Source organism: Meles meles, chromosome 1, assembly GCF_922984935.1.
Source record: "Meles meles chromosome 1, mMelMel3.1 paternal haplotype, whole genome shotgun sequence".
NCBI lineage: Eukaryota > Metazoa > Chordata > Mammalia > Carnivora > Mustelidae > Meles > Meles meles.
In genome coordinates, this window is record NC_060066.1 from 145,902,090 (window position 1) to 145,928,503 (window position 26,414).

Here is a 26,414-nt window from a genome sequence, read left to right on the forward strand (position 1 = left end):
CCTTTTAATTCTTTGCTCCACAAAGATGCTTAAGTAAAAGATCTCAGGAGCCCCTTCAAGGACCCAGATGTCCCTCTCCGTTTTGTGGCAAGACGTCTAGAGTAAGAGATGCCCCAGAAACTGGCGCCATAGGGCCCCACTGTGGAGCAGGAGGTGGTGGCTCGAAAGCAGGGCTCGGCCAGCGCCCTTTCGCATCTCCCCAGCAGGGGCCACCGCCCAGGCGCGCCGGTTGCTAGGTCCTCTGTTTGCCGCGTTCTAAAGGAGTCCTGAGCGGAACCAAGGCGGACTCGGAGGGGGGTGCCCGGAAAAGAGAAGGGGTTGTGTTCAGTCAACAGTCAGGGAGAACGGCGGCTCCTCTGTTGGTCGCTTCGGCCCCCAAGCCCTCCCGGCGCGGCTGGGAGGCGGAGGATTCCCCTCGTTCTTGGTTCCTCCCAACCGTCGCCGGTCCTCGGCGCCCTCCACGTCCGCCCCGCTCCGCACGTCGCGCACCCCCGGCCGCAGCCCGCGAATGGTCTGGCCCGCCGGTAGCCGCCACCCACTTCGGCAGCTCCAGCTGCTCCAGCTGCTCCGGGTGGAGCGCCCGAGCCCCGAGCCGCGGCTGCTTCGGGCGGCGGGCGGAGCGGAGCACCGGACCACCAGCGCAGGCTGCCGGGCCCGGGGGGCAACCGCCCGCGGGAAACCAACCGGGAAGCGGACGGGCCGCGGAGGGACCGCCTGCAAGCGGGGAGGCGAGGACCGGGGCTGGGCTTTCCTCACCCCGGTGAGTACCTGCTGCCCGGATCCTCCCGACCCCCTTTCACTGCCCCCACCGCCCCGAGGTGTTGGCCCCCACCGGGGACGGTCACAGCCCTAGGGACCCTGGCTCTCGCGGGAGCGGCGGAACCGGGAACTGCTACTGTGAGGACTAATGATTCAGCACCATTCGTGCCCCGAGAGAGATTTGGGCAGAATGGGGGAGGGTGTGTGTGTGTGGGGGGGGGGACGAGGTCAGTCGCTGTGCTGTCCCCTCAGTGTCTAGGCTTCTGAGGTACCACCCGGGCGGGCGGGGTCGGGTAGGGTGAACAAGGAGGCTCCCTGCTGGCTTGTTCCGTAATTCCGTCTTTTTCCCAGAGCGTGGTACAGAGCTCTGTGAGTGTGCCGTGCAGTCTTTAAAGTGTGTCAGATTAGTGTCTTTTTCCCACATGCGAGTGGAGTATGGGGCGCTTGTCTATACCTGTCAGTTTCTTTACTTCTTGCTCCCTTGGATACCTAACTGAAGCCATGGTCCGCTCCGTTTTTGATTGCATAGCATCCCCCTGCTAATGTGTGAAACAGATGCGGCGTCCAAGTTGTCTTGTTCGGAGTGGGTTTGCTTGGTCTTGGCAGAGGAGAAGATGTAAAGGAGGTAGGACGTAATAGTTTCAGAGTCTAGACACTTATTTTTAGATGTATTATTTTATTAAATCATCACAACTACCCAAAACCAAAGGTGGAAAGTGAGGAGCCTGGAAGTTAAATTACATGCTCAAGGTCACAGAACAGGAATTTGAATACAAGTCTCCCTGACTCCAAAGCTCATGGATCTTCCCCTGTATTACAGAGCTGTGTGTCCCAAATGTAAGCGAACATATAGATGGCCCATTAGATATTAAACAAAATTAATTTTCCATAAGAGGGATCTTAAACAATAGCAACAGCCTGTAAACTTACTGTATATGGAATTATTGTTCCTTTAGTAAGAAAAGGCTTTGAATTATGTGGAAAAAAAACATTTTCTTAGAAAGCATATGACAAAAAGTATCTGGACAACATTGCAAAGGAGAGCTAGGTCTAGCAGATGTTTAACACGTTTTTGGCAGTGATACACGATGAATGCTCAAATGTTGGAAAATCAACTAGGAAAGTAAAATAAAACAAAACAACTGGAAATGGTTTTCTTTTTTAAAACTTAATGGAAACATTTGCAAAAGAATGGTTATTTACTTCATGGGGTGTGTGACTGAACTGTTTTTATGGGGTGTGTCATCCCCTAATAGGGTGACTGATAAACTCAGATAAACCCAGACTGATAATGTTATTTGATTCATTTCTACTGTGATTTGGCATAGTAGGTGATAACTCCATTTTACAGACTAAGGAACTGAAATAGAAGGTTCAAAATCACATGACTAGTAAGTGGTGGAATCTGGACAAACATTGACTTACAAAAAAAATATGTGATTTGTAGCAAAACGTAGTTCTGTCTACAGGGAAACTGCATTGATTTGTTTTTGCTCTGCCCTTCAGAGTCAACAATTATATTATTGTATCAATTATATTGACCTGTGTACTCTTTCTGAAAAAATAACGGATGCTGGGTTTTTCTTTGTCTGTTGCTTGGCCATTGGATTTGCTTTCATTTATGATTTATATATTCTCCCTTAAGATGTGAAACTCTTCTTGATGTCTCCGGAGGCAGGTTGCTATAGTACAAATGCTCATTATCTCTAAGTACTGGAATAGTAACTTGATGGCAGATAGGAACACAATCATCTTAGTTTGTCATTTCTAAAGTATTGAACTATTTACATTGAAGAATTATTAATGAGGATATCGAGAGACTAAAGCCCATTGCCTAAATAAGGCCATAAAATGGAGGCACAAATTTATATATGTTGTTCTCACAAGACTGTAAGAGTAGTAGTATCATGTGATGACTCAAATTTGATTTCTTGGAGATCATTTCTTTTTGTTGATTATGTGGTTGTTGACTATATCCTGAACCTCAGTGAGGCATCTTGCAGTCCAATCTGTTTAACTATAAGGAGGATGGCAGAATTGGTATGAATAAATAAGCAAAACTATGATCCCACTGCTGTTTGAAAAAAAAAAAGAAAGAAAGAAAGTGCATGTCCTAGTGATGGTCAGGAGGAACATTTTATTTTATTTTATTTTATTTTATTTATTTATTTGACAGAGAGAGAGAGATCACAAGTAGGCAGAGAGGCAGGCAGAGAGAGAGGAGAAAGCAGGCTCCCTGCTGAGCAGAGAGCTCGATGTGGGCCTCCGTCCCAGGACCCTGAGACCATGACCTGAGCTGAAGGCAGAGGCTTAACCCACTGAGCCACTCAGGCACCCCAGGAGGAACATTTTAAAATAGAGGCAACACATTTTATTTAGAAAGCATCACCAAGTATGAATATAATACCAACCTGACTTTAGCACTGCGTCTTTTCTTACTCTTCTGTCTCTCTTTCTACATAATCTATGTATTTGTTGAATGACTACTGTCTGCAGACGTTTCAAATTCTTGACTTCAAGGAACTTAAAAGTCTAGCTGGGGAGGTATTTACTTACACATGAATAATCAACAAAATAATTAGAATTGGCCTAATACCAGGGAAAGGTGGTGCTATAAATGCTATATGAACCCCCAAAGAAGGAGAAATCATAGAGGCTGATTTCATAAGAGAATCAGGAAACTCTTCACGAGTGGAAGTGAATTAAATTACTCTGCCAGATGGGAAGGATTTTCATGGAAAGACAAAGCCAGACAAGGAAGTTCAGCTAAGTGCTCATATACTGTTTGAATGCACAGTGACAAATTGTGAAGAACCTTGCATCTCAGGCACTGAACTCTGCTCCTCCTCTGGTAGTCATAGATAGGGAACTAGCAGTGTAGGTTACTAAGCAGGCCAGGTTTCTCTTTGGCTGGTCTTCCTCACATTCTCCATATTCCTTGTTCTAAGTGCCCTTCCAGAAAATGCTTTAGTTCCTGGATACTGATATGAAGAGGAATAATTGTCAACTGAACCCAGAAAGAGTTTTCTACACAAGTAACATTTTTCCTCTTTCAAAGAAGCTTGCCCTTTTAAAAGCATTCCCTTTCCATTAGAGAATTATGAACAATTTAGAAACTATAAGAATATAAAAGGGAAAAAAATCACCATACTTGTACTAAAGATAGGCACTATTAATATTTTGATATGATTTTGATATTTTCTTTTTTTTTTTTTAAAGATTTTATTTATTTATTTGCCAGAGGGAGAGATCACAAGTAGGCAGAGAGGCAGGCAGAGATAGAGGAGGAAGCAGGCTCCTTGAGGAGCAGAGAGCCCGATGCGGGGCTCGATCCCAGGACCCTGAGATCATGACCTGAGCCGAAGGCAGCGGCTTAATCCACTGAGTGTTCTGTGCATGGTTTTAATCATGATATTTATATATAACTTTTAAAATATTTTTACTTTAGGGGCGCCTGGGTGGCTCAGTGGGTTAAGCCTCTGCCTTCGGCTCGGGTCATGATCTCAGGGTCCTGGGATCGAGCCCCACATTGGGTTCTCTGCTCAGTGGGGAGCCTGCTTCCCTTCCTCTCTCTCTGCTTGCCTCTCTGCCTGCTTGTGATTTCTCTCTGTCAAATAAATAAATAAAAAAAAACTTAAAAAAATATTTTTACTTTAAATTTTATAACATTAAATTTCACTTAATTACAACTGGAAAGTGAACTTTTAAAATATCTACATAATTTTCCATTAGGTAGATGTACAATAATTTCTTAACCATTTCTCAGCATTGCTACCTTTTTTTTTTAAATATTTTATTTATTTATTTGATAGAGAGAGCGAGATCTCAAGCAGGCAGGGAGAGAGAAGGGGAAGCAGGCTCCCCGCCAAGCAGAGAACCCGATGTGAGACTCGATCCCAGGACCCTGAGATCATGACTTGAGCTGCAGGCAGCGGCTTAACCCACTGAGCCACCCAGGTGCCCCAACTACCTTTTTGATGATAACAACTAACACTGTGGTGAACATCTTTGTTCATAAACTTTTTTCTATATTTTAGAAGTTGGTTTCTTACTGCAGAGCCTCAGAAATGAAATTTCTGGGTAAAAAAGTATGAAATCTTAGTTCAAATTGTTTTTAAATTGAGGTATAATTGACATATAACATATCAGTTTCAGGTGTAACATAATGATTTGGTATTTATATATATTGCAGATGATCACCACACTAAGTCTAGTTAATATCCATCACACAGTTACAGTTATTTTTTCTTATGATGTGTAGTTTGACTATTTTATGCAACTTTTGAAACTCTACTAGATTCTGCATGTTCTTTGGATATCACAAATTAAGTATAAGATATTGGCATATTATTAATTAACTAACACTTCTATTTGTGGTTCCTCACATTATGCTTTTTCAGGCACTCTCTCTTCTGATTAGAAAAACTGTTTTAGTCATGACTATTGGGCGAAACAGATGAAAGGGATTTAAAGGTACAAACTTCCAGTTATAAAATAAATAAGCCATGGGGATGAAAAGGACAACATAGAGAATATAGTCAGTAATATTATAATGACTTTGTATGGTGACTGATGATATCTCTACTTATTTGGTGCAGTGGTGAGCATTGCATAAGGTATAGCATGGTCAAATCACTTTGTTTTACACCTGAAACTAATGTAATATTGTATGTCAACTGTACTTCAATTAAAAAAAAAGTTATGAGCAGTGGGAGAAAGGCAGGCAGTTGCGGCCCAAGGAGAGAAGATATAAATGAAGCTGGAGAGCATGTTTGGTGAGTTGGCAAGAGTTTATAGTCAGTGAAGGGAATATATGATGGACTACCTTCTGGTTTTAGCATTGTCTTTGTGGGCCTCAATTTCCTTCCCTCCATCCTCCCTTTAAGTATCTACCCCCGCCCTTATGTCTTTCAAGCTTCAACTTCTTCCGTCCTCCTGTATCAGTATCCTGGCAATGTAAAGCATGTGAACTTACTCTTGCACTCTAATTTAGAGAATCCATGTGGGTGAGGGTGGGGATTTCAGACCTCCTTTCAGTTCTCAGCAGAAGCCCTGGTTACAAGTAACAAGAGAGTGTGGTGGACGTCGACGACTTCTGCCCCCTCTGCCTTGACATTGCTAGAGACAGCCTTTGAGAATAGTGGCCTTTGAGAGACACAGGGCATTCCCAGCATTTCCCCTGAGCATTCAGATGCTTCCTTCCCCTCGTTTCCAGTAACCCTCTACCTTCCCCTTGTTTCCAGTAATCCTCCACCAAAGGAAATTCCCCAGAAGGAGGAGAGAGACTATGCCTCCCTTACTCCACCAGTTGTGATGAGTGACACTACCTCCTTTGCTTTAGCTGGGTCTCTTATTCCTCTGAACAGTCTCTCACCTGTGCTTCCTCTGGGTCCTACTCCCATCCTACTTGGAATATCAGAAGCCATTGAGGCAGGGAGGCCATTAAGGGTCACTGGGAACCATTGGAGTGGAATCACTGGGATATGAATGTACCTTGAGGGCGCAAGTATGGGGCATAGGCAGGTTTTTGTAATGCACTATTAGTCTTGGGAGACCTGAAAGGAAATGAAAACTGAAGCATCAACTTTACATATCCAAAATAGCACCCCCTTCTTAGGACCTGAGAGATGATTTCTGGTGGAGCTTGACATTGAGGGAGAATTTGTCCTGTGTGTAGTTGAGACATGTTATTTAAAACAATTTCCTTAAACTCTTAGAAAGTGGCAAATTTATTTCCATTCCTTTTAGGTATTATCTGTCAAAGTTGAACTGGGCTTAGCCAACAGTTTCCCTAGGGTTAACTTAAAGTTAAACAACTTAAAATATGCTTGCCTATTTTTCTCCACTACCCTTATTTCTGTTAATTCCTATTTAACATTATTTGTTTACCTACTCCCACCATAGTATACATAGTAGTTGACAAAGCCTAAGTGTTGGGATTGTTTGGGCTCTGGGGAAGTGAGTGATAAAACAGTTTTACTCTTTTTTCCTTCACTTTTTCTTGCAAGTGACTGGTTGACCTATGTTCCTTTGACTCCTTTGAAGGTTTGGAGTTAGGTGGCCAAGTGATCACTGGGTATTCTCCGAGGCTGACCCAGAGGTCTGAGAACTCCTTGCCTTTGAAATTGATGGTATTCTTGGTTCACTGGGTACACTGAACCATCCACGTTGTTGGATTTTTTAAACATTGTGTTGTGGCTTCTGAGTTTCCGAACTTCTATGTTATTTTGTTCTTCTGCTTAGCCATGTGAAATGGAACATTATGTTTGACAAAGGATTATTTCAAACATTTCTATCTCTTTTACCCACTACTTTGCCAAGTCTGGCCTGTGTCACATCTATCTAATTCAATAAGATGGCATTAGCTTATTTTTACACAAATTTTCCTTTCTTCTCCATTAGTGTATTTTTGTGAAATGGACTTTTTAAAGTAAATTGAGCATTTGTAGATTTGGAAGATGGATCAGCAGTAATCCAGGTAACAGCTTCAAGATTATTTTGAGGCTTTTTGTTAGATTAGAATTTTAGAGCTGCTGAAGTATACCTCTCTTTTAAAGTAGTATCATGTTTCTTTTGTAAGAGAAGTGATCTCACTTAAAACTTTTTTGTGTAAAATCTGCTTTAATTGATGTGGTCCTAATACTCGGTTTGATGGGTTTTATGATATGGATGACTATATGTGTGGAGTATGAGAAGTTAGCAACTATGGACTTAATTTGAATCATTATGTTTAATGGGAGAATTTTCATGTGTAGTTTTGTCATTATTATTTAAACTATTTTTTCAAGGTACTTAATAAAATCTGTAACCATGCGTGATACTCATAGTGATTGCTTAAAAAATCAGGACAGTAATTTTAGCACTCAGCTCGATTTATATTTAGAATCAGTCAGTCTGCAGTTACCCAACAAATATATGCTAGCTACTTTATGGAGAGGAATGATAGAAATTGGACACTTTCTATAATCAGCTCAATTTACATGAAACCAGATGGGGGCATTTTTATTTAGCTTTAGGTTTGATCACATGCAAGATGATAACATTTAGTTACTTAGTGTGTCTCAATCTAGAATATTAAATATTGTTTCTTAATTTAAACAATGTAAAAAAATCAAGTGAGAGAGAAAAAAAGGTGTAATTTGTATGCCCAAACATAGTACAATTAAAAATTGATCTACAGCTGCCCCTTTAGATACTAATTTTGATAATAGGTGCTCCTATTTACTATTATATATTAACAAAAGAATGACTTTTATTCATTTAATCAATAGTTTTAATAGTTTTACTTCTTTTAGGATATTTGAGGAAAAAATAACTTGTCAAATTCATTGAACATTCATTCATTCATTCATTCATTTTTTCATTCCTTTATATTTTTTAAGTAGGCTCCATACCCTGTGTGGAGCCCAGTGCAAGGTTTGAACTCATGACACTGAGATCCAGACCTGAGCTGAGATCAAGAGTTGGAAGCTTGGGGTGCCTGGGTGGCTCAGTGGGTTAAAGCCTCTGCCTTCGGCTCAGGTCATGATCCCAGGGTCCTGGGATTGAGCCCCACATCAGGCTTTCTGCTCTGCAGGGAGCCTGTTTCCTCTTCTCTCTCTGCCTGCCTCTCTACCTACTTGTGATCTCTGTCTGGCAAATAAATAAATAAAATCTTAAAAAAAAAAAAAAGAGTTGGACGCTTAACCGACTAAGCCACTCAGGTGCCCCCACTGAATATTTTTTAATATCTCTGACATCTACATTTAGTCCACATCAGCATTCCCCTTGGTCAACACACACATTTCAACCCATTGTTTTTGGAAAATCAAAAGTTATTTCTGCAACTTGTTACAAAAATTAAAGGAAAGTAGACATCTTAAATATTAAGGAAAGTTTGAAAGAGCGGTGATCAGTGCTTCTTAAAAATCAGGTGGACTGTAAGTGTGTGGAAAAGCTTTTTTGCTTGTCGAAAATCAGTGCCAAATGAGTATTTCAGGAAGAAAGAAAAGTTTACTGCTCCATATGTGAGGGGGCTGTCATTTCAGAATAGGAGGCATTTTCTCTTTTTTAAAAATTTATCTTGGGCATAGAATATGTGATAGCTATTTTCATCCTCAACTAAGGAATTAAAAGTTAAATGTTTTCCTCATTGGTTATAGTATAGCATATTTACTTCAATAACGTACTTAAGAGTATATCTGTGAATTTTGTTTTTAGAATCTATAAGGAACCAGAATAAATAAAAAGATGAAGTAAGGTTCCTAAAGTGTAGCTCCTTTTATTTTTTTTTAAAGATTTTATTTATTTGTCAGAGAGAGAGAGAGAGAGAGCGCGCGAGCAAGCACAAGCAGGGAAAGCAGGGGGAGTGGCAGAAGGAGAAATAGGCTCCTGACTGAGCAAGGAGCCTGATGAGGGACTGGATACCAGGACCCTGGGATTATGACCGGAGCCGAAGACAGCAGCTTACCTGACTGAGCCACACAGGCACCCCTAAAGTGTAGCTTCTATTGGGAATAAAATTAAGCAAATAGACTTAGTAATGTCCATGTTTATATATATTTAGATCTCTAGATAAAATTACCTAGTGGTCCAGTAGTTTTGCTGTCTTTGATATAACCAAACATATTATGGTATTATGAAATAGATTATCATGCTTTCTAGAAGAAAAAGGTAATAACTTTTTTCTTTCAGAGTAAAATAAAAATATGTGACTTATGTATTTATTTGGGTGATTTCTGACATTTTGTAGGGATTCCACAAATGCAACTTTTTCTTCCACTTAATATTTAATATTTTTATATAATTTTTATTGTTGTAAAAAACACATGACATAAAATTTACCATGTTAACCATTTTTAAGTACAGTTGGTAATGCTAAATATAATTACATTGTTGTGAAACAGATCTTCAGAACTTTCTCATCTTAAAAATCTGGAATTCTATACTCATTAAACAACCTTCATTTCCCCCTCCCCAAGTCCCTGGTTTTTATGATTTTTTTTTCTTTTTTTATGAATTTTACTACTTTAGATACTTCATATAAATGAAATCATACAGTATTTGTCTTTTTGTGACTGATTTGTTTCACTTAATGTAATGCCCTAAAGGTTCATCCATTTTGTAGTATATGTAAGGATCACCCTCTCTTTTATTTTATTTTTAATTTTTAATTTTTTATTATTATTTTTTTTTCTCATTTTATTTATTTTTTCAGCGTAACAGTATTCATTCTTTTTGCACAACACCCAGTGCTCCATGCAAAACGTGCCCTCTCCATTACCCACCACCTGTTCCCCCAACCTCCCACCCCTGACCCTTCAAAACCCTCAGGTTGCCCCAACCTCCCACTCCTGACCCTTCAAAACCCTCAGGTTGTTTTTCAGAGTCCATAGTCTCTTATGGTTCGCTAATTTTTTATTATTTTTAAAGATTTTATTTATTTATTCGACAGAGAACACAAGTCGGCAGAGAGGCAGGCAGAGAGAGAGAGAGAGAGGGGAAGCAGGCTCCTGGCTGAGCAGAGATCCTGATGTGGGGCTCGATCCCAGGACCCTGAGATCATGACCTGAGCTGAAGGCAGAGGCTTAACCCACTGAGCCACCCAGGCGCCCCTGCCCTCTCTTTTAAAGCTTAATAATGTTCCATTGTATATGTAGACCACATTTTGTTTATACATTCATTTGTCAGTGGACATTGGGGTTGCTTTCACCTTTTTGTCACTGAAAATAGTACTGCTATGAACATAATTGTGCAAATATCTCCCTGAGGCCCTGCTTTCAATTCTTTTAGATGTATACCCAGAAGTAGATTACTGGATCACAGGGTTGTTCTATTTTTAATTTTTTGGAAAACTTTCATACTGTTTTCCATAGTGGTTGCACTATTTTACATTCCCAACAGTGTGTAAGGATTCGAATTTTTCCACACACACACACACACACACACATACCAACACTGGTTATTGATTAATTAATTGATTAATTGTTCTATTGTAGTCATCCTAATGGGTGTGAGGTGGATATGTCATTGTGATTTTGATTTGCATTGCTCTAATGATTAGTGCTATTGAGCATCTTTTCATGTGCCTGTCAGCTCTTTGTATATCATCTTTGGAGAAATGTCTACTTAGGGTTTTTCTCCATTTTTTAAATTTGGTTATTGCATTTTTGTTTGTTTGTTTGTTTTTGAGTTGTTGGAGTTCTTTCTATATTCTGGATATTAACCCCTTATCAGATATATGATTTTCTCCTGCTCCATAGGTTGCCTTTGAACTCTATTGATTGTGTCCTTTGATGTACAAAAAAAAAATTGTTTAATATAGTCCCATTTTTCTTTTTTTGCTTTTGTTGCCCACGTAGCATTGATTACTTTTAGCATTTTAAAAATGTATTCACAGAATTGTTCCAAGTTGCTGTTTACTAATTCTTTCCTACCTTATTCTTTCACGCGTACATGATTATTTTTGAGATTATGGAATTATGATGACTGGTGTAATTATTAAACAAATTAAACTGAATTTTTAAAGAAGTTTTTTTTGAGGAGTCACTTTTTAAAATGTCCAGTGTAAGAACTTGATTGCTGTAATTTAACCATATGTTAATAGGAATTGTGTTAAACCTGTACATCAATTTAGGGAGACTTGACTTATTTACTATGTTCACTTTTCCAATCTGTAAACATGGAATGTCTTCAGGATTTAGGTCTTCTTTGATCTCCTTAATTAGCAATTTATAATTTTCATTATACAGATGTTACCCATGTTTTGTTAGAATTTTTTTTAAAAGATCTTACCCATTTATTTGTCAGGAGAGAGAGAGTGAGAGAGAACACGAGTGAGCACAAATAGGGGACCAGCTGGCAGAGGGAGAAGCAGTCTTCCTGCTGAGCAAGAAGCCTAGATGCTTAACTCTGTTCCATGCTCCTGGGATCAGAACCTGAACCAAAGACAGATGCTTAATCAGCTGAGCCACGAGGTGTCCCTTTGTTAGAATTAACCTAATTATTTCATTTTGTTTGAAGTAACTGTAAATGACATGCATCTTAATTTGTTTCCATTTGTTTGTTGTCAATATATAAAAATGCAGTTGGTTTCCATGTATTGATCTTGTATCCTGAAACCTTACTGAAGGCACATTTTGGATCTAGGATTGTAGATCCTTTGAGAATTTTTTTTTTTTCTTTATCATCTGCAAACCAAGACTCTTTCATTCTTTTCAGTCTGTTAAAATTAAAGTACATCTTTGTTTTTCTTGCCTTATTGCATGTGCTAGAAAATTTAGTATTGCCAAATAAGAATGGTGAGAGTGGATATCCCTGCCTTGTTCCTGATCTTAAAGGAAAATTATTCAGTCTTTTACTATTAAATGTGATGTTGACTGTAGGCTTTTTGTAGATGTTCTTTATTAGGTTGAAAAGATTTCCCTTTGGATTCTAGTGTACTGAGATTTTTTTATCCTGAATGGAAGTTGAATTACATCAGATTTATTTTTGCATTAATTGATGTGAACGTACAACTTTTTCCTTATCTTCTTGATATGGTGGAGTACACTCATTAATTTTTGAAGATTGAATGAACCTTGCACACATAGATTAAATCCTTTTTGGTCATATAAACATATCACACACATATTGTTGAATTTGATTTGCTGAATTTTTATTAAGGATTTTTGTATTTAAGTTCAAGAGGGATAATCGTTGTGGTTTCCTTTCTGTTGTACTTTCTTTATTTCGGTCTGCTTGTTAGAATACTACCAGCCTCATGTGGTACTAAGAAACTACAATTCATTGAATTTGGGGTTGTTTCAAATTCAGATATCCATAATTACCTGAGAAGGCTATTAAAATACTTCTTTTTCCACTACATATCTCTGTGTGGCCGAATTTTTTCATGTACTTCCAACAAAACAACTTCTCAGAATATATGCAGAAGTGGATATGAGAATCTGCTCTATGAAGCAAGATGTTAAAGAGATTTTAAAAAGTACAAAGCACTTGGGGCGCCTGGGTGGCTAAGTCTTTAAGTGTCTGCCTTCAGCTCAGGTCATCATCCTAGGCTCCTGGGATAGAGCCCCACATTGGGCTCCCTGCTCGGCTGGAAGCCTGCTTCTCCCACTCCCTCTACCTCTGCTTGTGTTCTCTCTCTCTCTCGCTGTGTCTGTCTCTGTCAAATAAAAAAAATAAAATCTTAAAAAAAATAAAAGTACAAAGCACCACTCATTTCTTTTTTTTTTTGAAAAACATATAGTTATTTAAAAATAAAAGGTTTTTTGGGGCACCTGGGTGGCTCAGTGGGTTAAGCCTCTGCTTTCGGCTCAGGTCATGATCTCAGGGTCCTGGGATCCAGCCCAGTCTCTCTCCTCAGCAGGGAGCCTGCTTCCTCCTCTCTTTCTGCCTGCCTCTCTGCCTACTTGTGATCTCTGTCAAATAAATAAATACAATCTTAAAAAAAAGTAAAATGTTCTTATTGATACACAAATGGTTTTCAACATATATCAATTTTAGTTTCTAATAGGGTAAATATTAGTAGGTATAACCTACAAAAACTAAAAGTCAACAAAATTTAAAGAGTGTAAAGAGTTCTTTAAACACCAAAAAAATTAGAGACTCACTACCAAGACAACCAAGACAAGGAGAAAAGTAAAGCCAAAGGCATGGGCATGTGCCTCTCACACTGGCATTGGTTTTACCAAGTTGTTGCATGTGCTTGTTTTCCTTTTTCCCCATTAAGACTTATAAAACTAAGATGCTTTTTCATCCACAATGACTCACCAATATGTATTCCTTTCCCCAAGGGTAAATATGATAAAAAGACCAATAGAATCTTACAATGTAATCTTTATGAAATGAAATCCCTCAAAATTATCTCCATTCTAACTTTAATAAATCCACATATAGAATTATAATGTTAATTCTGTGATTGTTTATGCAAGGAAAAAGTAATTTAAAGTGTTTTGTCAAGAATTGACTCAGAGATAGTATAGGAGATATTTGAATTATTGTCTTTGATTTTGATTATTATAAATGGTTTTTCCTTTGTACTTTATTGAATATAACATATATTGTATAATGTATAATTTGGAGAGTTTTTGCAAGATTTTGCAAAATAGCATTTGAAAATACATAGTTCATAATAGGATAAACATATGAGAATTTTGAATCTGAGAATATCAATGAAGAATAAAACAAGATGAAAGGAGCTAGGAGAAACATTAACTCATAAAATCCATGTTTGAAATCCTGTATGTGTATTAGAGCTGGGCACACACTTAATTTTGAGTTTTCTAACTTCCAGGCAAAGAGGAAAACATGAAAAATGTGATGATTGAAAAGCTCACCTATGAGAAAAACAAACCAGTTGCCCAAGAAGAACAAAACTGTTCCTGTCTAGAATCCAGAATGAAATTTTTCCTATAGTTTCCTTAAAAGTGGATTCAGTATAGTGTAATACAGTTTCCTCAACACTCTTACACCTAAAGTTTAGCAGGATTCATTGGGCCATTTTTCATAATGTCCTTCATCTAGGCCCATGATGTGGCTCTGTGTCTTTGCGGGGGAATAACCTCTTGAGATCTAATTATTTTCGTCTCTAACCTGAGAATAACATCTATCTTGGTAAAGATTGTATGTGCTTAATAAATAACTATTCTTTTTCTTAAAGCAGTTCTGTTAGGGTGGCTGTGGTGTGCGCCCGGTACATAGTCTCTGATAAGCTGGCTTCATTCATGAGTGGACATTATAGTGTCTCAAAGAATGAAAGTTCTGCATATCTTTTAGGAATTCCTTCACGCATATTATTTTGAGGGGTAATGCATTTGAGGCTTTATTCCCTCAAATTAATTTGTTTTCAGACAAGTAAAGAATCCCATGATTTGAGAGTCTGCTGGGTTGAGTGACAGGGTCTTATCAAATTTCTCTTACCTAACTAGAAGGCTGTTGCAGGTCTCCACTAAAGGAATGACCCTAGACTAGTTTTAAAACTTCCTCCAAAGTCAGTTTTGCACCACAGAAGTGGGTGATGGAAGCCCAAACTTATGACATGGAATGTGGCTTCAAATGCTTATTTAAGGTGGCACAGTCTTCTGTACAAATAAAAGACGTGGAACTACCACTTCCACCTTTCTTATAGAGAAACATAATTTTTTTTTCTTCAGACCAAAGTATTTTTTCTAGAGTGTTTTTTAAACCATCAGTCAAGTCTCTATAGAGGGAGGCTAAAAACCAGATTGTTGGGGTCTGGTAAATTCTCACTTAGTAAAAGTTGAATTAGGCCCTAGATTTTTTTGAACAGAGCAATAAAGTTATTTTGTAGTAATTTTGCAAACATTCCAAAAGATTCGTTTTCTTCCTTAGTAGTCTTTTAAAGTCAACTATCAAAACAGTGTAAATCAGTGTGTGATTTTTAAAATCTTTCGAGTCTTTATTAGAGTAGAATTTTCTTTCAGTAGTAATCCCTTGAGAATGCCTTAAGCAAGTCCTACAGTCCCTATCCATTTTCCACATCATTAAAAGCCTTCTGGGGTGACCCATGAGGACTAACTCAGATTTCACTGTGGTTGTCTGCAGTGGCTAGAGCATACTCCCTTCTCTCTGCTTCAATGAAAAGCCCAGATCTTTCTTGTCCAAACTAATTTAGTAGGTTCAGAGTCAATTAGGTACTTTTAATATGTATTGAACTAATGAATGAATTAGAATCAAGTTTATATCCTAGTCCCCATAACTGTTTTGAAATTGTAGGCAACTAATTTCATAATAACATAGCCAAATGTCTTTCACATGAGAAATCTCCATTTTTATCACTGCCAGATTAGAATGTCCAGGTTTTAATAAGGCTCATTTGTTTATAATATATACATAATGGAATTCTACTAATTATATAATTATTAGATATTAATAATTACTAATATATAGTATTATATGTTATAATAAAATAAATTTTAGTTCTCATTTGCTTCATCTTCTGCAAATATGAAAACACCTCTTGCTTTATTGGAATGTTTTCTGGTATACTTTTGATTTAAACTGATCCTTAGAAATGAGTTATAAAATAAATTAAAAAGCCAATTATAAAAATATTAGAAGATTGAAGATTAGATTTATACCACTTCTTTATTAATATTGCTTTCATGGTTGGATTTGTAGTTTCTCATAGGATAGCTGTTTGATTTTTGGCAAAGAGCATTTCTTCTCCATGATTTATAAGATCTCCAGTATGCCATTTTAAAGAGTGATTAAGGAGAGCAACCTTTCCTTTCTTTTCTTTTTTCTCATTTCTTTTCTTCTTTTCCTTTCTCTTTCTTTTCCTCTTTTCTCCTTCCTTCTTTCCTTCCTTCTTTTCTTCCTTTCTTCCTTCACTTACCTGTCTCATTTGAGTGTTGGATATGATTCTGGTTTAGGGTCCCTTGGTTGGGTTGCATTCTTTAATTTGTTGGTTCTTATCTGAGGAGCCAGCTAAATGGACTGGGAAGCTGAGAAAGGAGAGCTGCTTTGGTTCATATAGCCCTCCTGGGCACATTTGTAACTCAATCTCCCTTTCTGACTGGTGTCTGCATCATGGCCCACTTAAGCAGTTGCCTCAGACTCCATAATAGATAAAGGGTTATTTTAACTCTATGATGTTTAGATATGTAGTTGGTAGGTGAGATAAATAGTATATAAAATCTAATGCACTGAAATGAAGAAAATAATAAATGCATTGTTTTGTTATAGGCTACCTAGAGAGAGTTACATTTAAAGTATGAACTTAAACATTTAGTGTACTATAGGTGAAATAGTCACATAACTCTTGTTATTGGAATTAAATGAATAAGGGAAACAAGTAATTCATTGTTTTGTTATAGGCTACCTAGAGGGAGTTATGTTTAAAGTGTGAACTTAAGTATTTAGCATAGTATAAGTATAGTCATATAACTCTTGTTATTGGAATTAAATGACAAAGGAAAACCTTGTTGTATCCCAAAAACATGCCTAAGTTGTCCTGTCTTGGGACCATGGTATGGCTTTGGAAATTATTAATTATACCTTCCCCTACCTCTTTTTCTGTTCCCAAAGTACTACATTTGAGTTAAGATTCAAATGTAACAAGTTCTGAGTAATGTCTACATAGAGTCCTCCTGTCTGTGCTCCAAGAGGAAATACTTGGCTTGTGACCAGTTCTTTACCCTCTTTGGGCATCACCAGAGCTCTGGATGCTGCGTCTTATTTATTCCTGAGATGAATCAGCGATGCTGTCTACCAGTCAGCTCCAACCATGGCTGGCTGTTGACTCTAATAGATGGGCCCATAATGTTATATGAAGCTGTATAATGTAGATTGTAGAGCCATCTAATTGGGGCCAAAAATTTGAAACAAAGAAATGGTATGTGGTTTTCTTTTTCACATTTTAAGATTGCATAAATTTGTAACTATAAAATTTCAAGGTTAACTTTGCAGAAAGACTGGCAGAATTTTTCACGTGGATTACTGAAATAGATTTTTATGGAGCATGCCCTCTGGCTTTCTTCCAATTTTAATTTTCATTTCTGTCCTATTATAACTTTAACTTTCTTCTAATGTTAAATAAATTTTAGTTCTAGTTTATTTAAATTTATATGGTTTTTTTCTGTAGCTACTTGGAACTTACTAGATATAGTAGATGATATCTGTTAAGTCTCAATTATTCAGATTATTATGATAATATTTGAATTTTGGCTAGTCAGGAATATAAGATATTAAACTCATATATTTTTACATTTGTATATATATACTTATATGTGTATATATATAATATTTATTTTTAAAATACCTTCTTGAATGATTAAATAGTCCCAATATTTCAGTAAAGTTAAGACATGGGAAAGATTTAAAATGCCTTTATTTAGATGAATATAGATGATAAAAACTTTGATGGAATTAAGAATTTAAGATCAAGAGAATAGATTTTTTTTGTTCCCTTTGGATTTGCATTTTAGCAAAATTTTTTTCCTATTATCATTCATAAAATGGAAACAAATCACAACTTATTTAGCACATTTTATTTGGTATGTACTCAATAAATTTATTTAATTTAAAGCAAGCATAGCAATAGGAATTGGAGAAGGTTATTTAATATTAGAATAAGATAAGAGAGTAGGCTGGTTAAAAAAAAAAAAGAGAGAGAAGGCTGGTAAAAACAATGTAAGCTAATCCAACAGACCTAATTTCAAAGTTTGTCTTCTTTCCTGTTTGATATAGGTTTTGGCAGAGAAAAGTATCATCTAGACTAGGTGTGGATAAGCCAGATGTTAAAGTAACTCTAGTGCTAATTTGTGATTATTCAGGAAGATAGAAGATGTGATTCATTCTTAATTTATGTTTTGTATCATCAGAATTTCATGAATGAAATAATAGAGACTTGCTGTCCCTAATTGTTAAAAAAAAAAAAAATTAAGCTATGCTATGTATCAGGCTCTGTGTTTTTTCATATTTCTGAGAATGAGAGATACTACTCTTTTTAAATCAAATACTTTAAAAATATGATACAGTGTGTTTGATACTGTTAACAGTAGTTAACAACAGTTAATTCTGCCTAGGAGATAGAAGAAAAGGAGGGGACAGCTAAGCTGTGGTTTGAATGCTGGGTAGCAAATGAAGACATTCTAGAATTAAACGTAAGTGTACACAATTCAGAAGATGAAAACAAGGATACCTGGCTGGTTCAGTCATGGAGCATGTGGCTCTTGACCTAGGGCTTATGAGTTTGAGCCCTACATTGGGTGTAGAGATTACTTAAAAATAAAATCTTAAAAAAAAGAAAAAAAAGAAAATGAATAGTGTTTTTAGGATTGTCTTTTTATCCTATGATTTTATCCCAACTAGAATAACTTTTAAACATATTTGGCTGCAACTCATGGTGAGAAATAGGATTTACTACTTGCCATATTACACATTACACACACACACACACACACACACACACACACACACACTCATACACACACAGAAATAAAAGTTTCAAGACTCAGTACTTACAGTTAATACTTTTTCTGTTACATGCAATATAGTCTGGCACTGTTCCATTTTTATCTCTTCTGTTATTTAATTTAAAAATGCTATTGAATCTCACTGAATTGATTTCATGACCTTCTGTGGGTCAAGGTCTGTTTTTGAAAGCAAAACAAAAACAAAATCCTGTACCAGAGCTCAGAATTCATAAGGAGACCTCTTTAATACCACTGTGCAGATTTGCAAAGCAACTAGTTGATTTTTTTCTCAGCAGAATTTGAAGATTGTAAGAAACAGACTGATGGCCTTAATAGTTACAATTCAGAAGGCAACATAGTATAATGCAAAGGTTTTGAGAGTTGAACAGATCTGGGTCTTTGGCAAGTTACTGTATCTCTCTGAGTCTCAGTTTTCTGTTTTGTAAAATAGAATTAATAATACAGTCTCTGAGGACTAAATAAAATAACATATCTATTTAAACAGCAGTTCTCAAACTTGGCTGTATATTTAAATTATGTGCAAGCTTTAACAAAGTTTTGTGCCCAGGCTGCATTCCAAACCAATTAAATTGGAATGTTTGGGGCTGGGACCCATCCATCAGTATTTTTTTTTTTTTTCTTTTGAGACTTAATGCTTTCTGAATAGCACCTCTCCGTGTGTCCTTCCCTTCATGTCTTAGCAGCCACCATTTTACCTGTGTTTCCGTTTGTTTGGCTTTTTTAAATACCTCATAAAGATGGTACCATGCAATGTTTGTCCTTCGGTGACTGGTTTATTTTACCTAACATAATGTCCTCAGAGTTCATTTGTATTGTCATATATGAGCAAGATTTCTTTCTTTTTTAAAGCTGAATAATATTCCATCTATATGTATACACCACATTCTTTTATCTACTCACTCATCCACTGATGGACCTTTAGGCTGTTTCCACATCTTGGCTTTTGTGAATCATGCTGCTGTGAACATGGGAGTGCAAATATCTCTTTGTTGTAACCCTGATTTATTATATAACTTTGATTTAAATTATTTTAGATATATACTCAGAAGTGGGACTGCTGGGTCACAGGGTAGTTCTCTTTTTAATTTTCTGAGGAGTCTCCATACTGTTTTTCACAGTGGTTGCACCATTGTATATACCAATGACATCATGCAAGAATTCCAATTTTTCTTCATCCTCACCAAGAGTGGCTATCTTTTGTTTCTGTTTTTTATAATAGCCATTTCAATCGGTATGAGGTGATAATCTCTTTGTGGCTTTTATTTTCATTTCTCTAATAATTAGTGATGTTGAACATCTTTTCATACACCTGTTAGCCATTTGCATGTCTTCCTTGGAGAAATGTCTATTCAAGTCCTTTGCTTGCTTGCTTATTTATTTATATTTAAATTTTAGTGTACATACACTGTATTGGTTTCTGAAGTAGAATTCAGTGATTCCTCACAACACCCAGTGCTCATGACAACAATTGCCCTTTTTATTTTTTTGCTATTGAGTTGAAGGAGTTTCTTATATATTTGGATATTAGCCCATTTTAGATACATGGTTTGCAAGTATTTTCTCTCATTCTGTAGGTTGTCTTTTCACTTTTCTTAAATGTTTCATTTGCTGTGCAGAAGCTTTTTAGTTTGATGTAGTCCCACTTGTCTATTTTTGCTTTTGTTGCCTGTGCTTTTGGTGTCATATCCAAGAAATTATTGCCAAGACCATCGTCATGAAGCATTTCCTCTCTGTTTTCTTTTAGGAATTTTACAGCCTTACATTTAAGTTTTTAATCCATTTTGAGTTTTTTTTTTAAAAGATTTTATTTATTTATTCAACAGAGAGAGAGAGAGAGAGATCATAAGTAGGCAGAGGCAGGCAGAGAGAAAGGAGGAAGCAGGCTCCCCGCCATGCAGAGAGCCCGATGTGGGGCTCGATCCTAGGACCCTGGGATCACGACCTGAGCCGAAGGCAGAGGCTTAACCCACTGAGCCACCCAGGCGCCCCTTGAGTTGATTTTTAATGTATTGTGTAAGATCAGGGTCCAGTTTCATTCTTTTGCATGTGTATATCCAGTTTTCCCAACACCATTTGTTGAAGAGACTATCCTTTCTCCTCACTTATTCTTGGAACCCTTGTTGGAGATAAGTTTAGTGTATTTACATGGTTTTATTTCTGGATTTTCTAGTTTTCATTGATCTATACGTCTATCTTTATGCCAGTATCTTACTCTTTTAATTACTAAACTTTGTAATGTATTTTGAAATCAGTAAGTGTGCTGCTTTCAGCTTTGTTGTTCTTAAAATTGTTTTGTTTTCTTGGGTTTTTTTTATAATTTCATGTGCATTTTAAGGTTGTTTTTCCTATTTCTGTAAAAAGTGCCTTTGGGATTTTGATAAGGATTACACTGAATCTATAAATCATTTTGGGTAGTATGAACATTTTTACAGTATTAATTGTTCCATTCTACAAACATGGGATATCTTTTCATTTATTTGTCTATTTTAACTTCTTTCATCAGTGTTTTGTAGTTTGCAGTCTTTCACACCCTTAGTTAAGTTTATTCCTAAGTATTTTACAGGCATTGATATTTTTTAAAGCTCCTCTGGTACAGTCTATGTTGAAATGCCTAATCATAAAGGCTGTAGTGCAATGTGTGGAACATGGTAGGTGTTTGAATCATGTCTGGTTTCCTTGGTTAATAATATCAACAACTTTGATTTTTTTTTTTTTTTTTTTTCCATTTTATTTATTTTTTCAGCGTAACAGTATTCATTCTTTTTGCACAACACCCAGTGCTCCATGCAAAACGTGCCCTCCCCATTACCCACCACCTGTTCCCCCAACCTCCCACCCCTGACCCTTCAAAACCCTCAGGTTGTTTTTCAGAGTCCATAGTCTCTTATGGTTCGCCTCCCCTCCCCAATGTCCATAGCCCGCTCCCCCTCTCCCAATCCCACCTCCCCCCAGCAACCCCCAGTTTGTTTTGTGAGATTAAGAGTCATTTATGGTTTGTCTCCCTCCCAATCCCATCTTGTTTCATTTATTCTTCTCCTATCCCCCTACCCCCCCATGTTGCTTCTCCATGTCCTCATATCAGGGAGATCATATGATAGTTGTCTTTCTCCGATTGACTTATTTCACTAAGCATGATACGCTCTAGTTCCATCCACGTCGTCGCAAATGGCAAGATTTCATTTCTTTTGATGGCTGCATAGTATTCCATTGTGTATATATACCACATCTTCTTTATCCATTCATCTGTTGATGGACATCTAGGTTCTTTCCATAGTCTGGCTATTTTTTATAAAGATTTTATTTATTTGGCAGAGAGAGAGAGACAGCAAGAGCGGAAACACAAGCAGGGGAAGTGGGAGAGGGAGAAGCAGGCTTCCCGCTGAGCAGGGAGCCTGATGTTTAACGGCTGAGCCACCCAGGAACCCCAACAGTTATGATTTTAAATCACTAACTTTTTTGTGGCGCTTACTGTGTTTTAGGCAATGTGATCAACACTTTTCATATTATGTAGAAAACACTGTGCTTTATTTTTGTTATTGTTCTGTCAAATAATAAAATACCATATGGCTAACATAAAAAGGGAGAGCACTTGCTTATTAGGGAGGAAATGGCTACTTTTATCATCAGGCTCTTAGTTACCCAGGTAATTATTTCAATGAGTTATGGAGTTAGCTTTCATTGAACTGCCTCAATAATATAGACTGAATACTTTAAAGTCATTTTAAATTACAGTGTAAACTTTACACAATGACTTGCAGACAGGTGTAACATTAATTTGTTACAGATAAATACCTCCAATATGCAACAATCCTAATTTTAGCAGAAGTATATTGGTACTGTGTAGTAGATGATATCTGGTATATATTTTCTAGATTTCCCAAAGGAGTGAGTGTTAACCTATAAATGCTTCTTCCATGTTATCATTCACTTGACACCAAAATCTGTTAGGCTTAATGTCATGATGACAAGAACATTTTTCATGTTTGTTAACAAGGTCTGTATTTTCCATTTTATGAAGTAGATATATTTAGGAATCTGCTGGTATGTTTCTTGTTATTGTTGTTTTGATTTTGGTCTTAGAAAGTATATTTATTATATTTATTTTGCAATGTAATTTTCTATAGTAACTGGTTTAAAAAGAACATCTAAATTATTGATTTATTTCAAATATATAATTTACCCATTTTCTTTGCATTTAAATATAATTTTTCTCATTCTTTTTTTTTTTTTAAGATTTTCTTTATTTATTTGACAGACAAGAGATCACAAGTAGGCAGAGAAGCAGGCAGAGACTTTAACCCACTGAGCCACCCAGGTACCCCTGAAGTTTACTCATTCTTATAATCTTTAGTTTGCTTCTTGGTTTTCAATAAGCCTTTATAATGGTGACTGAGAAAGCATTTTTAAAAAACTGTATTTGTAAACCATCTCCCCCAAAAAGGAAGCATTCTTTTTTCATGGGTGTATGTGTTTTTTATGTTTTGCACATCTTCAAATAACAACAAACCATTTCTTCTGTCCAGTAAATAGATTTATTTATTTATTAAAAGATTTTATTTATTTATTTGACAGACAGAGATCACAAGTAGGCAGAGAGGCAGGAAGAGAGAGAGGAGGGGAAGCAGGCTTCCTAGAACCCTGGGATCATGACCTGAGCCGAAAGCAGAGGCTTTAACCCATTGAGCCACCCAGGGGCCCCAGTAAATAGATTTATAAATTGCTATATCAACTTTGCTTAGATGAAATACATGCTTATCTTATTTTTTTTAAAATTTATTTATTTCACAGACAGAGATCACAAGTAGGCAGAGAGAGAGGAGAAAGCAGGCTCCCCGTGGAGCAGAGAGCCCGATGTGGGGCTCGATCCCAGGACCCTGGGATCATGACCTGAGCTGAAGGCAGAGGCTTTAACCCACTGAGCCACCCAGGCGCCCCATGCTTATCTTATTAATCTAATTTTTTCCTTTGCGTGTTTTCTTTTGCCCTATTAATTATTAAATTAATAATCAATTATATTGTTTAATAATATTTAATTTATTTAATTTATTATTTAGTAATAAATTTGTGGGGTGCCTGTAGCCTTAAACTTAAATGAGTTAATAAATGTAAAGTTTTTAGAGTAGTACCTGGTGCTTATTAAACATTTAGTACATGTTATTCATGGTCCAGTGCCAGTGACTTACAAAAATGCTAACACAGAAGTGTACTATGGTAGATCCAAGTATTTGCAAAGGAAATTAAAGAACTTAAGTTTTGTGACTAAGAATAAAAGTTGCTATTCCTGTTTGTCAGTGCACTTGAAAATGAAATGCTTGGTAAACCAACAGGCATCATATACTCAAAGTTAAAATTAGGTATTTAATGTTGAAGTGTCTGATTCTGTGAGGGGAAATTAACTTTTTGAGACTTTACAGATAATTTAGTTTAAGAAGCTTTGCAATTAAGAATATTAAGAAAATTGGGGGTGCCTGGGTGGCTCAGTGGGTTAAGCATCTGCCGTAGGCTCGGGTCATGGTCTCAGGGTCCTGGGATCGAGCTCCGCATCGGGCTCTCTGCTCAGTGGGAAGCCTGCTCTCCCCACCCCCACCTGCCTTGCTGCCTACTTGTGATCTCTGTCTGTCAAATAAACAAATAAAATCTTTAAAAAAAAAAGAATATTGAGAAAATTGAAGAATTTTAAGCCTAAAGAAGTGCTTAATCCTTTACATTGTTAGCCTTTGTAGACACAAGATTAAATTCACTCAAAAGCAATAGAACAGTTTGTAGGTAAAATATTAATAGAGAATGGAAGAACGTTTTCTGAATGTAGGTTTTGAATGAAGGATTGTTTCTAAGGCATTTGAATATGGTAAAACCCAAGCTAGGAATAATTGACTTGGATTGGATTCTAGAATTTGTGAGAAGTAGCTAAACCATTGAGTTGAGTTTTACGAAGACTGACATGTGTTGTCAGTGTGATTATCTGCCTTGTCGTCTTTTTCTGCTGTCATCATTCTCAAAATCTCCTTTGACATTGTGGAACTGTAAGGATCTCTTCTGATTGAAAATTGAAATATAGAATGTGTCACACAGATAGGTTTTTAGGACAGCATTGTTAGAGGCCATGTGATTTACTTAGGATTAATGACTAAGCATATTGTGTAGAGGCTAATGAAATCTTACTTTCCCATGTGACTGAAAAAGCTGGCTTGATTTTGCTGGGAAGGAAAATTTAACTTTCAACCCTTCCCTCCCACCTTCTTCCTTTCACTTTCTTTCCTTACTCTTTTTCTTTCTTCTTCCTTCCTTCTTATAAAAAATTAACTGCATCCTTTGAAAAACTTTTTCACATAAATATAGTATTTTATATATTTTTCCCCATTCCCTTTTACTATGAGTTTGAGATATGTTAAAATGATCCTAGTAAAGTATAAGTCAGGGCATTGTTTGTCATTACCATACAACTACGTATTGTTTAAGGTGCTGTGCTATGTCTTCCCATCACCTTTATTGATTTCTAAAATGAAGATAGTGCTTGTAGAGAATTTACTGTGGAAGGCAGTCATGGTAGGAGATATTTGGTGAATCTGAATGTGGATTGCAGTATAGGGATAAAATTGGGGCCTGGTGTAAGGAAGTAGAGGGATCAAGTTTTTAAAAAAGCAATGAACTTGGTGTTGGATCTGTGTTCTAGCTGTAGCTGATACCTTGTATGGCATTAAGCAAGTTAACTAACTTCTTAAATATGAGCTTCTTCATTTGTTACATGAAAAAAATAAATAGTCGTATTAAACTGGTCTTACAGTGCTGTGAAGGGCAAAGAGATTAAGAGAATGAATGCCTGAGTAAAACTGTTCTTTGTACATAAATGGAAGGATATGAGTCTTATCACTTATAGCATGTAATTTCCTCTATTCATATGCAAAATGAGGATGATAATAGTACTAGTCTCAAAGTGTTTTTTAAGTATTATATGAGATAATCTACATAAAGCATTTAACGTAGTGCTTGGCACAGAATAAGTATTCATTCATTCATTCACTTACTCAACAAATATTTACTGAGTGTTTATCATGTCCCAGGTGCTCTTCTGGGTTCTCGGAATACACCTGTGAGCAAAATCAATCCAAGTCCCTGTTCTTTGCAAGTTTTTAGGCCAATGAGATAGAATTAATTAAAAATAAATATATAATTCTACAGTAAGTGCTATGAAGGAAAGGTACGTGATGCTGTGAGAGTAATGTCAGGAAAGGTGGGCTCTAACTAGGCAAAGGCCAGGGACAGATGGGGGTTGGATTCTGTCAGAAAGAATAGCATTATAAAGTCTATGTAGTGGGTCTATGCAGTGGGTGGTTATGACACAGAGAGTGACAGAGAAAGTAGCTGAGAATCAGGCTGGAAAGATAAGCAGGCTAGTAGACAATATCTGTTAGGGGTTCCATCAGGGAAACAGAATCACTAAGAGTGATATGGAAAAGACATTTACGTTAGGGATGAGAAGAAGTTTATAGAGGGCTTGTATCTTATATCTGGTGGTGGGTCAGCAGGGTTAGCAGTTAGAAGGGAAAACTGAGATGAACTAGATCCCACTAGGATAAATTGGAGCCCACAGGAATGAAACTAGAGCCTATGCCTGACTCTTAACCCCTCCAGTCTTGACGGTGGGGGTGACCCCCAGAAATAGCTGATGTTCTTTGCCAAGAGCTTCACATATGCCTGGTCCAGGGAAGCTGGATG

General features: G+C 37.0%; 1 protein-coding gene across 4 annotated transcripts in view; it reads left to right on the forward strand.

Moving 5' to 3' along the window:
- Positions 1–546: 546 nt before the first annotated feature.
- Positions 547–26,414, forward strand: part of TTLL7 (tubulin tyrosine ligase like 7) — a 154,098-nt gene continuing 128,230 nt past the window's right edge. For 3 of the 4 annotated variants that reach the window (XM_046017964.1, XM_046017986.1, XM_046017980.1), the window contains exon 1: positions 547–760. The gene's annotated coding sequence lies outside the window, so the exon portion shown is untranslated. Of the gene's footprint in view, positions 761–17,005; positions 17,096–26,414 lie in introns of those variants that run through there. The other variant, XM_046017971.1, reaches the window with a different exon arrangement.